The 15,711-nt window shown below is 38.8% G+C and overlaps 1 long non-coding RNA gene across 2 annotated transcripts in view; it reads left to right on the top strand.

Annotated features, from left to right (window-relative positions):
- Nucleotides 1-15,177, top strand: part of LOC138033166 (uncharacterized) — a 16,095-nt gene extending 918 nt beyond the window's left edge. Inside the window, exons 2-4 of one of the 2 annotated variants that reach the window (XR_011128587.1) lie at nt 2,295-2,408; nt 14,183-14,263; nt 14,988-15,177. This is a non-coding gene — a long non-coding RNA (uncharacterized lncRNA). Of the gene's footprint in view, nt 1-2,294; nt 2,409-10,880; nt 11,509-14,182; nt 14,264-14,987 lie in introns of those variants that run through there. The other variant, XR_011128586.1, reaches the window with a different exon arrangement.
- The last annotated feature ends 534 nt before the right edge of the window (nt 15,178-15,711 follow it).

Below are 15,711 nucleotides of genomic sequence, written 5' to 3'. Positions count from 1 at the left end.
GTGCGGATTGAGTCACTTGGGTGTTGAGAGAAGGCTTCATGTCCTTTATAAACAGCTTCCACTGCTTCCAATTATTAGCAAGGTTTCCAGATAGTTCAATTTTTGGAGGAACAGGGATGTTACTGGTAAATATTGGTGCTTGGACAGTTTGTACGGGTTGTCCTCCCTCATTCAGTAGATCAGCGGGCATGCTTCAATCGCTTGCTAAACTCGCTGTTGACCGGGGTTGACGTTCAAATGACATTGTTAACCAAACGAAAAAGAGAATTTAAACCGCTTCCTGACACCATGTAACGTTGTGGCTTTTTACAGAAACAAACGAGTCTTGTAAATACAAAACAAACGATACTTTTAATCCATAAGTCGGTTCACTCAAGACTCCTGTACAAGATTGTGACACATCCAGCATCCTATTGGATAACAACTATCACATGACGTTACATAAGGGAAATGAATTTCTTATGTCATCAACAACTATAAGAACTAATCATGTTTTCACTGAAATGTCCAAGCTCTCTATAATGTGTCTAATTGTGAATGAGGTCTGTTAGCAACTGTAATCAAGGTTTGTAGGGCCTCTATCAAACATAACTGCTAATTGACATTGGAATAATTATTTGTGGCACTAATTATGGGGCACTGTTAATGAACATTTATGTAATGAATTCAATCCACCATCACCGTACGTATTACCATGGAATGGAATAGCTCTATTATTAAAGGAGCCTTTGATAATTCCAATCAAATTCATCCATGAGCTGGCTTATAGGGCCCTTTGATTAATTTTGTGGCCAAATGACTTGATTTTCTCTTCCTTCGGCTCTCTTGTGACTAACATCAGCACTGGGTCTATACTTACTGTAAACAGGAAAATTATATTGATTAATTTTAATAAGGTCTAAATTGTTTGGAATCCAAAATTGAAAAGAGTTTTCTTCTTCTTTCTTTTTTTCTTTGTTTGCAACAGAAGAGAGGATGGCCAAAAAGGTGAAGTAAGGGATAATAATTATTGTGGTGTTCTTTTTCAAAATGTTGATTTTTTTTGTTCATGAAAATAAACTGCAAGTTCTCCAAAAGAAAATTTAAAATAATGCCAAATATAAATAGTTACATTGAGGCCTTGCCTCATGGAGTTATCAAACATACATACTTGTCTTTACTAATTCATAATTATTCATACATGTATTCTCACTGACAGATCAGTTCATTGACGTGTAAGACGCCATGTTTGAATGACACATTAAGTGGACATTTATGGAAAGGAAGACACTGCGTAAAGTTACATTGGTGAGGGAAACTTTCCTCAACCGGAAGGTGAGTGTGTATGATTGTCTTTAAATTATTAGTGATAAGGGTACATTTCCTATAATTATGTAGCTTGTTCAATTTATAAAATTAATTAATGAGACGCATTCAATATAATTGTGTTTAACCCTCATGTTTGTTTGTTGTTGTCTTGTCTTTAAGCTTCTTTGCATTGCAACATTTAAAAGAAACAATTAAGTGCTTTAAATTTATAAGTGATTTAGCCTGTTTGTTGGTATAAAAACTGAATTAAGCTTCAAAAGTTCGCCAAGCATTCATAATGGTTAAATGTATGGTTCATTCTGCACACTTTGGGAAATACTGGTATAAAGTGGATTTTGCAACCGCCCAGTGTGTCGACGGGATCTGAACAACTACCCTCTCTCCCAAATGAAATTAATTTGCGCCAGACATCTTACCTCAACTTACAGTGTAAGATGTTTGTGCTACATGTAGTATTTCAGAGCTGACAACCCTAAACAACCCTAAACATCTTACCTCAACTTACAGTGTAAGTTGTTTAAGTGCTATTTCAGAGCTGACAACCCTAAACAACTTAAAAGCCTGCCATTTTTCACAATGTAAAAACCTACAATGTAGGTGTCAATGGGCAGGCCCTAAAATAAGAGGCCTGGAACTAAATATATACAATGTTAAGCAGACTGTACAGCTAGCAATGATTAGTGTAATTTGGTCTGGTAAATAATATTCACTTTTTGGATGGCTTGCTCCATCAGCCCTAACTGGCAATTCCATGCAGCCAGTACTCCCTTTTTATACAGCTGTAAATACATACATGTACTGGTACAACAATAGTCACCAACTATTGTTATTATAATTATTATAATAATTGTAGGTGCTTAAGGAAAGAGGGAGGTTTGTGATGCAATGTTGTGGTGCACTTTACATGTTACGGAAATGTAATCTTTAATCTGGTCCCTTTGTTATCAATTTATGATTTTATTTTTTCTGTTATTTTTTTACTGCAGCTTGTGTGCCAGTTTACATGTAGCACAGAAATATGATTGCAGAACAAGCTAATTACACCTGTACCAGGAACAGCTGTAGACCCTTAAAGGTTCCAGGACTTTAGAACTGAAAAGGTAGGAACTTTAAGAATGGTATAGGGGTAATTATTTTGTTTTAATTAACTCTTTTTACACTGTATTAAAAATTCAGCTTATCCACAGTTAATTAAACCTCTGAAATTCTTGGCGGATGGCAGGGATTGTGTAAACAGCCTTTCTCACTCACATTCTCCTTTCAAATCTTAAATAAAATTTACTGACATGATACAAGAAAAATATTAATTTTAGTAGTTTGACAAGGGTTTTTCACTAGGTATGTAAAGTAACTACTGAAATTTCGACCAAGATTTCTGATTTTGTAAATTTCAGTCTAAATTAAAGGATTTTGGAAATGGTAAAAATTGAAATAGCGAAAAACGAAACCAATTGCTCACTACTAAAACCAAAGTAATGCAGAAAGACAAAAAAGTAATAATTAATCTTTTCAACTAGTCACTCTCTAAGTTATGGAATCTAAAAGAACACTTTTCATTCAATTGATTCATTGGACAGGTGTATTTGTTGTCGGTAAAATCTGTTCTCAGGTTGAATCCGTTTTTAACTAGGTTGAACATGCACTCCCCCCCACCCCCCAAAAGGATTGAAAACACTATACCTTCCCTCAAACTCTCATTGCCTTACGCATCTCAACATATCTTCTTACTGCTTCGTATCATCTTATGTTGGGTTGAGCATGTTCTTTTTATTATTATTTTACTTTTGTATGTATACAATTCATGTAATAAGTAAACCAAAACAAATCCAAACCTGACCCTAATTTTTCTCTAGGCCTAATTTAGTCTTCTAAAAACAGTTCTTTAATTCATCTGAGTGCGTATGCTACTTAGGTAAAATGAGGATCACCAATATTATTTAACATAGGTAAAAACGGATTTCACCTGAGAACGGATTTTACTGGCAACGTATTCATATCACCAGAGAGTCTGTTGCCCAGCATATGGAAAACTTTGCAATGCGTGCCACAAACAAAATAACCACAAAAGAAACAAACAAAGCAACCACAAAGAAGTTTACACAGTTGTTAACGAAAGTGTCAGTGATGAACAGCCATTCTTTGTTGGAGCGATGGGCTCCAAGTTACAGACAAAGATTGGAATGTAAATTTTCAGATCAATAACTGTGCCATACCATTTAAGATTGACACTGGAGCTCAGTGTAATGTGATGCCAAGAAGTGCCTGTAATGAAGCTGGTATCGTAACCAAAATTCAAATCAGAACAATCGGAAAGACTGACATGGTAGTTTTTACCAACTGAAGATAGATACCATGTGATGGAGGTTCAGGTGGTTGAGGGAGATGTCATGCCATTTGTGGGGTTGAAGACTGCCACAGAGTAAAACCGAGTAAAGAGACTGTTTACTGTAATGTGTAGCGGTGATGAAGATCCCTAACCTGAAATAATCAATAGGTACTGAGGTCAGTTCGGTGGTATTAGCACTCTCCCTGTTGAATATGAAGTAAAGATTGATGCAACTGTCACCCCTGTAGTCCACACATTAAGGGACAAGGTGAAAGCTGAACTGGACAGAATGGAAAGAATTGGCGTCATAACTGAAGTTGAGCAGCCCACAAAATGAGTAAGTCCGATTGTAGCAGTTGTAGTGTCCAGGTCTCCTATCCCCATGAGACCTGAGGAGTGTTTTATGAGCACAGCGTGTTTATAGATTTATATATTAGAGATTTAAGAGTGGCCTAGGTATATAACGTGTGTAAAATTAATATTATAGAGTGTATTTATCCATTAAAGAGAAGTTAGACACTACATGTACATGTACCTTGGCGACGAGGATGGATATGAACCCATGCATGCAAATCACATTGGATTTGCCTACATAGTTCGATCCTACTCGGAGACAACATTCTTCCCAAAACAGAGCAAAAGCAATATGCTGATTCCAGCATATGATCCCTGAGCATATACAGTCGTAGGCATAAAGGGAACAACATGACTTGTATGATCACTGTAAGCAAGGAAATAATGGGGTGTTTTGCACATATATATGGCAAGAGGCCACCTTGAAATGATATCTTTGGTTTTTTCGGGAGATACTTCACTGATTCAAACGATGAAATGCTCTCTGTTCAAAGAATTTTTTTTTTTACAAACTCTCGATGATAATTTTACTGACTTGCAAAACAAACTCTTGTGTGTGTTGTTGAGGGGAAGATTCAACACCATGGTTATGACTGGTGATATACATGTACAGGAGGCTTTCCTCTACGTGGGTGACTTAACTTCTGGATTGACTATAGTCATAAAACCAAGGAATTGAAAGGCAAAGCAAAGGCAATCTTCAAGGATTTGTTTTACCCTGCATGTACAAATGGTATTCAACCATACCAGAACTTGAGTCAGCAGTGAAATCTTCAACAACAGGAGAAGCGACTTACACCAAGTATCCTGGACGAGGGTTATTTCTAGCATGCTTGGCCTACAATGGGTTAAGGAACGAGATGCCTTGAGTGTAAATTTGCCAACTTAGGATACCACGGCAATGAAGAGAGGGATCTTAGCCAAGCTACAGCTGTATCAAAGAATTACGACCCCCTGAGACTGGCTTAACCAGTTACTCTTGTGGGCAAGTTACTTCATCACGCAGTGTGCGACAGCATGTCTTGACATGTCTGGGAAGCAAACTACCCCTGAAAATTGAAGTACAGAGATCCCTAGCTGCTCATCAAGAAGAGATATAACTTCATTCATTTGGAGATGCATCTGCAAATGGAGTATCAACCTGTGTCTATTCGATCGTTTGACATGGTTCAGGGACCAATCAAGTATTGGTGGCAGCCAGATCAAGACTTTCCAAGCAAGGACTGACCATCCCCAGGCTTGAACTGGTAGCTGGTCACACGGCCATAAACCTACCAACTAATGTGATAGTGCTCTGGAGGGACTTCCCATAAGCAGCACACACTCCTGGTCAGATATCTCGGGTTGCTCTATACTGGATGAGAGGACAAGGGGAGTTAAAGCAGTTTGTGGCAAATCACATCCAGAAAATCAACAGTGTCCCAGAAGTAATGTGGTGTTACTCTCTGACAGCGGAGAATCCTGCAGATGCCGGAATTTGTGGTGGAATGGCCCAAAGTGGCTCAGGACCCCAGAACAGTGGCCAGCTGATGTGCTAAATGAGGCCTCTCACGAAGTCCAAAAGGAAGCTAAACTGTGTGAAAAGTGTTGACTTCAATGGCTATAGACAAAGAGGACAAAGTCAAACACGCTGAACAAGTTTTCCTCATAAGAGGCCCCAAGTATCTGTGTGAGGATCCAAAGAATTGAACGCTCTCTGTAGCTGAGGAATGCCTAGTATGAAGGGTCCACTTACTACAAAAGAAACCAACCAACGGAGACTCTTCAGGTTCAAAAGAGTAGTGAAGTAGAGAAGGGCCATGTAGCCTTGAACCTGCAAATTAATCAAGAGGGATTATAGTAGAGTGTCAGGGGCCAGACTGTTCCATAACACCGCACCACTATATCTGAAACTGTTCTTAAGAAAGTTGGTGCGGGGTAGGGGAACAGCAAGTTTATCTTTAGTGTTACGAAGAGAATAATCAGTAACGGCGCTACGCTCAACAAATCCAGATCGAAGATAACCTGGTGCTAGTCCATTCATGAGATTAAGTTCAATGCTGTCAACACTATTACCTGCAAGCGTCAAGTGGGTGTCATCGGCATACATTTGCGGCTGGGAGTGCATGAGACAATTCGGTAGATTGTTAATATATAAGAGAAAAAGGAGCGGGCCCAAAATTGTCCCCTGAGGGATACCACACGACAGCACACGATTGCTAGAAAGAGAACCATTTAGGAAACATTTCTGATTGCGTTCAGATAAGTATGATTTAAACCACTCAATTGAGGTGCCTCTTATGCCATATGCAGACAGCTTAGAGATCAGGATATTGTGATCCACCGTGTTGAAGGTTTTCTTAAGATCCAGGAATACTACGGCGTTCACGTTCCCTTGGTCTATGTTAAACGTCCAATCATCAGTCGCCTCGATTAAAGAGGTAACTGTAGAGTGGAGCGACCGAAAGCCTGACTGGTGTGTGCACTGGAAAGTAAATTATTAGCCATTAAATAAGCATAGAGTTGATCATAAATAATCCTTTCAAAAACTTTTGCAACTACTGGAATAATAGAAATAGGACGGTAATTGTCTAGATCAGCACGGTCTCCCTGTTTAAAAACGGGCACTACTTTCAGCACTTCCATTCTTCAGGGTAGATACCAGTCACAATAGAGATGTTAAAAATCAACAAAAGGGAATCAGCAATTAGGTCAGTGCAAATACGAAGAAGTTTAGCGGAAATCTTATCCAATCCAATTGCTTTTGATTTACTTAAATTAGATAAAAGGGAGAGAACTTAAGAGCGACTGGTTGGCATGAGCTCCAAGTTAGTAATATCAAATAATGCAGATGTGGGCGACCATCGTTGTTAAGAGGAATCTCATTAGCAAGTTTAGGTCCCACAGTGGGGAAATGATGATTAAATGCTGTGGCTAATTCTTGTGAATTACAGATGGAAATACCATTTTGTTTAATCTCTTTTATGGATGGACCATTCGTTTTCCGAGAGGTGAGATCATTAATAACATGTCAAGTCATCCGTATATTCCCTTCATTATCGTGAAGAGCTTTTATTAGTGTAATACGATTTCTTAGCTTGTCTTATTGCATTGTTTACAGAATTACGACATTTTTTATAATTCAACCAAGCCACAGGATCACTGGATCATAATGCTGTCAGCTTCGTTATGTCTCTTTCATGCATGTGCTGCTTCAAGCAAGGCGTAATCCAAAGTGATTTCGAAGCTCTAACACGTTTTTGAGCGCAAAGGGGCATGCTTATCAACGATACCTAGGAAAATGTTTTTCCAATCATACCACATGTCACTGGGATTATCAAACATTTTTACGCTGTCCCAATCCTGAGAACAAATGTCGTTACGGAATTTAGTTGGATCAAAATTTTTAAATCTCCTATAAGTCACAGTCGAGTGATTCCCGGACTGTACACCAGTTGAAAGTTTGCGATAGGCATAAACAAGGCTATGGTCACTAATGTTGGTGGGGTACACACCAGAACAGGACACTCTATCTGGACAGTTAGTAAATATTAAATCAATTAAAGTTGATGATGTGAGAGAAACTCGTCGAGTTGGTTCCTCTACAAGCTGATGTAAACTAAAAAGATTTGCTATATCATTGAGTAATCTTGAATCATGATCAAGCTCAGGCGCACCTAGGTTACAATTGATATCACCCATTATGTAAAATTCGACATTCAAAGTATCCAGCCTACCAACAAGAGATTCAAAGGCATTAAATTTATCTACTGTCAAGTCCGGTGGCCGGTACCAAGTGATAACAAGAAAAGGCTTGGATCGGGGTTTACGGATTTCGATACAAAGATTCTCAAGTTGGTCGATACACAAGTCAGAGCGAATTGAGTAATTTATACAGTTACGAATATAAAAACAAACGACCCCGCCAGAACAACCATTAAATGACCTGTCACGGCGTACAATTTCATAGCCTGGAATATGTACCTCATTGTCATGGATTGAAGAATCAAGTCTCGTTTCATTGATTGCTCTTATATCAATAGTGCTGGCGGCAAGAAAAACTCTAAGTTCATCAATATGTTTTGGCAAACTTGTAATAATTTTGATTTGGGGTGCAGGGGTATAGTCGTGGCATAGTGATAAGAGCACTGGCCTCCCACCAGTGTGGTCCGAGTTCGATTCCCAGACTCTGCGTCACATGTGGGTTGAGTTTGTTGGTTCTCTACTCTACACCAAGAGGTCTTTCTCCGGTTACTCCGTTTTTCCCATCTCCTGAACATTTGCCTTGATTTGCATTAACTTTTAATTTCAGTTTACAGTGTCCCCAAATTAGTGCTCCAGCGCTAGAACAACTAGACACTTAACATGTTGCTTTCCTTTCCTTTTTGGGAGTTATCACGGGTGATGTTGAGCTGCTGAGAAATTTAATACAAGTTGAGGGTCAACTTGTACTTGGTCATTGTCAATCTTTATGGAGTACAACGATGCCATAGTGACTGCCTGGGCACATCATTTGAATGAGTAATCTGTGGCTTATGTTCCGTTCATTGACGATACAGTGTGTGTAGCATCTTCTTCCTGACGCTGTTGGCTGTGTCAGCATTGACATCACTATTGCCGTTTACACCATTCATGATGTTCCTTGGGTTATTTTCAGTTTCGAGATAAAAAGGGTTGTGGGTAGCCAGAGTACTGAGGATGGTCACTGTGTCCTTCATATCTCTTGTCTGTCTTCCCTTAGACATATCTTTGTTCTGTTCTCCAGTGTAAAATTTAATTCCTGTCAGCTCTTGCATGGTGTTGTTTGTTTCAGCACACGAAGGCATAGATACCAGCCAGATAAGATGTTGCTGGTCCGTTGGGCCTCTCCCTCTTGTCAAGCCTCCACTGGTCTTCAGGCTTCTCATAAGAACCTGTTCGATGACTACATGTACCGGTAGGTCTATCGATAATCCGGCCCAAAATTGATCACTTCTTCCTACTACATGAAGACTTGGTAGACATCCGGGTGGTCTGTGCATTGGTCTGTCAAAACATTCTTTTGGTATGGTTAGGATATCTTCAATGTCATAATTTTCTTTTTACTATCCAAACAAAAAGTTTAAAAATAAATGAAATTCCTTCAGCGTATTGGAAGGGAATTACTCTTGACTTTTTAGTTTTCAAATTGAACTCAAGTGCAAGATTTGCAGGACGTATGCTTTCTTTTTTAGTTCATACAGTTGAGTGGGTGAAAACATTTCCTTCAGCATTTGTGGAAATTTTCGCCAATTTCATAAAATTTGATGCGATTTCTGGACATTTGCTTTAAGTTCTGAGGGAAAATAGATGATTTACTAAAGTGAGTTAAGACAAAAAAAATATTGCAATGTAAAGTGTGAAGCAATTATGACTGAAAAACAGGTTTTTCACCGAGGTGAAATTCATTTTGGAAGTCTCTACTCACGTCAAATTATATTTTCCTGAATCATATAATCTTGGGACTTGACATTCCTTTTTAAGTTCTAACTTCGCTTGTGGAAGACGTAAATTCTTCACTTTAAATACTTCACTCAGATCAATAGCCAACCATTGACAACAGTTTTTTAAAGGTTTTACATGTACTTTATTTTTCTGATTTAAGAATCTTATAAAGAATTTATTTTATTTAATCGGCATTTACATGCACTTAACCAGGAAGAAAACACAATAAATTTTCTCAATCTTTGCTAGCCCATGCTGCACATGGCTTTCAACCCAAGCAAAACAACATGCTCACAACAAATGAGCAACCTTGTTTGCATGCTGAGCAAATTAATACATAGTTACGTACAAGTAATGTTAATGTCAGATTGAGAGACTGGGATTTGAAAATCACACCGTCACTGATTAGTTGCCATCTACATGTACACGGTAATCAAAGTTGTGGAATAGCCTGCACTTTCCTATTACCTTCAGTGGTCCTTATGTAATGCAAAATCAACAGATTATACCCACAGGTAATCGGCCAGAAATTACGGTAGTCTATTTTAGGGCAGTTGATTTGGGTAGTCCATGGACTGGGGGTCATTGTTTTCAACTCCCCCAAGACTAAGGTCCCCAGAAAAGATGCAACTTCACGGATAGTAAACTGCTCATTGGGAACAGAAAAAGTAATGTCTGACTCAATAATTGCAAAATTTTAGGTAGTTGTGAAGAACAGCTCACGTCCACTGACTGACGGTCGACTGTCAACCGACTGTCGGCCCACAGTCGGCCAACAAACAGCTGAATTGTTGGCCGACAGTGAGACATTTGTCGGCCATGTCGGTAAGTTGTCGGCTACAACGTTTCGTAATTATTGCGCTACTTATGACGAAAACCGCATTTGAATTTAGTTACACTGTGCACTGTATGGGAAACAGTAATGTCATAAAGTTTACATATATTCCCTTAGTTTCACTCTTGATCAAATGAGAATCTTTGTGTTCTTACTTACTGAAATGGAAAGAAAGAATGTTGGTGAAAGTCAACCGGTGTAGTAATGTTCTCGTTTTAGTTTAGTTTTCAGGTTGCCGACTGTCGGTAACCTGTTGGTAACCTGTCGGTTATCTGTTGGCCAACAGTTGACCGTCAGTTGACCGTCAGTCGGTTGATGTGAGCTGTTCTTCACAATTACCAAATTTTAGCAAATTTCCTGTATGACTTGGGTAACCAGCTTGAGAATAGAGTTGAGAATGAGATTTTTCCAAATGAATTTTGAAGCCTACAGTAGACTGTCAAGCAGCTGCACAGAATGTAAGGTGGCTTCTTCACATTCCAGATAATAACATGTATCTTTTAAATAAAGGGAATCATGAAAATTCAATGTAGCCCAAGCAGGTGCACCCAAACCGACTTCTTAAATAGCTAAAAATGGGCTTTGAACAAATTTTTGGTTAAAATTCTAGGACTGCTATACAATCCCTTGTGTAGGCTGGTAAAGGCATACAAGTGATCTCTCCAAACAAAAGTAATTTGAAATGTTCTTCAATAATAATTGGAACAGAATAATGTAGCCTCATAAACCTGATAACGTTTTCCAAAGTGTCCATTTTAAAGTGATGGTAAGTTACTGATTCGTTTAGTTTCTTTAGTTTAAAATTAATATACATGTAGGTAACCCTGTGAAAGCCATCTTTATTATAAATGTCATAATAATTATTATAAAGATAGGACATAGAACCTGGCCATCCTCACAAGAGGATAACTTAATATTACTCCTTTTGATAGAAATTTCTTGACTTCTCTGTCAATGATAATCTGTTCAGTTTCAGAAAAAGAACAGTGACAGTGACAGTGGGCAACTGCATCTAATACAACAGAGTCTGATGTGATCCTCCTCCATGCGGAAAGCGAATCCGGTAACCCACCAGCCTTAAAAAGAGTTTGACTTATCTCTGTTTTTGATTCTACTGGATCTTGGCGGACAATGACTTGGGGTTGGCTGAACTTGACCCAAGCCTGAGCCTAAAAAGGAATTCGCAGAAGATATTCCCCTAGGAGCATTCTGGCTAAAGCGGCCACGGCGGTGCATGCCTCTGGTAGGTTGGACTTTGTAAGGCTCTATTTGCTTCCTTGGTGTAACTGTACTGCTGTGGTTTTGAAGCCTTGTTAATTCCTCAACTTCCTTGTTGAGATCACATAAACATTGATACAGCAGTAGATGGGTTGCACAATGATCCATATTGATTGTTTAGGTCAGGACAAATAAGATCCTTGCATTTGAAAAGGAATCACTATACCTGTCCTGTCAGCTCCCTTGTCCAAGGGTTTTTTCTGGAGAAATTCTCCAAGTCTAGCTGCAACAGCAGCTGAACCAGTCTCTGAACTTGATTAACTGCCCTCAAGGTCGGCGTAAACTTGTCATCATAAACTTGTTTTATTTATTCCTTTACGCACGTACAAATACCTTTCTTTGTCTCGTTCAAAAGTGCAGCAAACATTGGCTTAAGTTGTGATGGAGGAGTGCCTTGAAGAGCCCCTTGGTTTTTTCTGCATTTCACCCTGGGATGAAGTTGTCTAACAAAATACGAAAAAATGAGAAGTGCTTAAACTTAAATTAATATAGGCTGTTTACAGTATGCAAGGCAAAGTCACTCATCCAAGAGGTTTTTATTTAGGACTCTGGTTTTGCCCGCCTCCTCAAAAACAAACCTATGATTTCATATGACTTAAGTTGATCTGATATGATTTGATTTCTGTACATCTGACACTTAAATTATAGAGTTCATTATCATTAGATTATTATCATTATCATAATTATTTTCACAGCTGCATTGGATATAACAACCCGTACATCTGGTAAATAAACAAAGAAAAATATATATATTCATGAAGGAAACAGGGAAGCAAAAACAAATACACCCAATAGTGCAGATGCGAGCAGAACAGATCCAATTGAATGGTTGAAAGGTGCCATTGCTTTGGACAAGACTATCAAGGCTTTGTTCTATTTGCATGGTTCCTTTTATTTCACACTGTTTGTTGGTGTTTTAAAAAAAAGTTATGAATTAAAGTTAGGTTCTATTGAATAATTAAATAGCACATTAAGTAAATTGCAGTTGTTAGAGTACAAGATGTGTGGGGTGGCGAAAGTAGCATGTGCTTTCAAATTGGCCACCAAAGTTGGTGCAAGATGTTTTAATGTGCTACTTTGTAGAAACCAAGCCAAACATCTAACAACAACTGGATCCAAGAGCATAAAGTTAGGCAAGTCCAGTACATTGTAAGTTCAAGAGAGAGTCTCATCAGTCTCTTTGGTCTTGAAGAAATACAAGTTGATGGGAGAGACTCCACAGGAGTGACTGGCTTATCAGCTGACACTGGTTTACTGGACCTCAGGCTTATTTCCTGGAATCGCTGTATGTGTGAGCGGTTTCATCTGTGCCTCTGTCCAATTGCATGATGTACATATGGGCTTGTAGTGCTTTTGCTGTACCTGCAAACTGCTTCCGCATTGTCCTCTACATTGACACGCATCTGCGTGTCAGCTTGAAGTGGCTTCAGTGGGGCAGTTATGTGTAGCTGATTGAAGACAAGTCTCTATTTTAGCCCTTCTCTCTTGTTCTGTTTGAAGAAAATTCTCAATATCAGGCCAGCCAGATTCTAAATTCATGTAAAAAGTGGGTTTTCCATCCCTTGGGTAACTGTGCTGGTGAGTATCCACATGCTAGTGGAGTGGGTTTCATTAGAAGCGGGTCACCAGCTGTATACTGCTGCCTGTTTGTCTCAAATTTTCCTCTGGCCGCCGGCTACTCTGCCTTGATTTTCACTCAAACCCTTGCAAAAAACAAGAGTGACTGCCGCTTACAGTGATTAACCCAAGCATCTACTTTAAAAGTTATTGAAACGATTGTGACTGGATCCTGGAGAGTGCATCTACTAGATATTAATTTTCATCTCCAGGCACATGAACTACTTCTTTTAAGTGAAAATGCATGTGGCATATTCTGGACAACTTTATTCTAGTTTGGGGACATTTTGGGAGAAGTGGGACTAGTGGCTTCTGGTTTGTTTCTGCAATCTATGTTGAATTTACCCACAATATAGTCACTGCACCGCTCACTCACCCAAGTCAATGTAAAGGGTCTCTTGTTCAATTTGCACACAATGTGCATGCTTTATGGGTGAGTGCCCCTGATGTAAATATGACTGGTCTCCAGCTTTAGTCATCTACCTTTAAATTTGAAGAAGGATGCCACATAGTCCAAAGGTAGATGAATCTATGGATATCTTGGTTTCTCTGTTAGGGTTGTACAAAGCCAGGTGGTCTTGTCCAGCAAGACTTGATTTCTTGAACTTCTTTCTCTTGTGGTGTTCCCCAGACCCACTGGCTCTCTTTTTGCATTTCATCAGGAAGAGGCTATGTTTTGTCAGCCAAATGTTTTGTAAACTAACCCAAGGCCATGTGGTTTACCATTCCAATAATTGTTATTAATTTGTTGATAAGCAATATTCGGTGGAGGGTAGGTACCAATTGAGAGCAATGCAGGCAATAAGCTTGAAATATTACATAAATCTTTGTTACTCCCCAGAATTTATTGAATTTTGATAAATTAGACTTGGACTTGGACTTGGTTCAAGGGTGCACTGTTGGCATCCATTGAAACCTCTCTAAAGCTGACACCTGGGGTTGTTCCGGCTGGTGTCTGGTGTTGGGACAAGGTTGTAGTATAATGATCTCCATATTAAGCAGTGCCTCAATGTTTCTTTTAGGAAATATACTTATCCCGATGAGGTCATTAACCAAGACAGAAATCTTCTTTGATATGTGGACAAGAATAGAGCTCTACCAAGGTAGGATCTTGCTCAATAATGTTTTAGTCTTGTTCTACATTTTCAAAGCTCAACAAGAGTCATGAATTCTAAATTTACGGAGAACTTGCTCCCAGGTTTGATCCCCAGATATAAAATGTGCATTAACAAAGAAATGTACATGTACAGGTGTACATCAGTTGAGTTTGTCGATTCTCTATTCTGCTCTGAGATCAGAGAGATTTTCTCTGGGTACACCAGAGGCACAACAACATTAATATGTAATTAGATATGCATTAATTTCATTTGATTAGACTCACAGTCTTGCCATGATTAATATTATTATTATTATTAGCACATGTATACCACTTATGCTTGGCTTAGTTTCAAAATTACTATTATTAATGTTAGTTATTTTAGAATAACTTTCATTATCTTTTCTGTCTAGTTCTGACATCTTAAAGTGCCTGGGGGCCACTAATTTCCTTGGAAATGACATAGGGGGAAAGGATTGTCCATGAAATGGGAAGCAATTTTCTTAGAGTGTAGGAAGTTCCCTGTCATCAATGTCCAATCTCTTTCACTCCTTGATGTTGATGTTTCAAGCAATTTTTTTGGGTAATTGCATTTTCCAATCCCTTCTTTTATGTATCCCAGACTTCAATTTCTAAACCAGTATTATTATTTTGGTTTATTATTGTATTCGTTTATTATTGTATTCATTTTGAAAACACTATCATAAAATTATTTATTTGTGTTTTCAAAGGGAAGTGTGGCAGCATGGAGCTGTAGCTGCAGGTAGTTGAAAGGGCAAGCAAGCCTTATGCTAAGGTAAGAGGCATCTCAGAATTAACTTAAGATGTGGCTGGCTGTACAGTACATTTTCATAATGCAACAAAAATTTCTATCCTTCAGTGAACAGTCAGGAGGATGGAAAACTCTTAAGAAAGCAAGCTGATCCTATATCTTGCCAGAATGAGATTTTGATGTTAGAACATTTTTTCTTTTATGGTGGTAATTTCAAATTACAGGATTTTCGTTGCCAATCAAGGACACTTGGGTACTTGTCTGAAATTGGGAGGGGGATTGGGGGGGGGGGGGTGGAGAACAGGGGAGGGTCACAGTTTTTTTAGACCTTCAAAAGGGAGGGCTAACAGGAAGGGGAGCAGGGGTGGTACAGTGGTGAGAGCACTCGCCTCCCACCAATGTGGCACAGGGTTTGATCCCAGACTCGGCGTCATGTGTGGGTTGAGTTTGTTGGTCTGACCACACCGAGAGGTTTCCCCTCTCCTGAAAAACCAAAATTTGATTTGATCTGATTTGAGTTAATCTCATTAGTGTCCCCAATTAGTGCTCTAGTGCTAAATCCATTGACTCTTAAGGTGGCATAAAACAGTATTAACAAAATTGAAGACACTCCCTTTAGAAGAAATGACGCTTCAACACTGCATCACGCAACAATAAAAGGTTATGGTACCATATGAAAAACA

The sequence above is a fragment of the Montipora capricornis genome, chromosome 14 (genome assembly GCF_036669925.1).
Source record: "Montipora capricornis isolate CH-2021 chromosome 14, ASM3666992v2, whole genome shotgun sequence".
NCBI lineage: Eukaryota > Metazoa > Cnidaria > Anthozoa > Scleractinia > Acroporidae > Montipora > Montipora capricornis.
The sequence above is the reverse complement of the archived record's forward strand: the minus strand, read 5'-3'. Positions and strand labels throughout refer to the sequence as shown.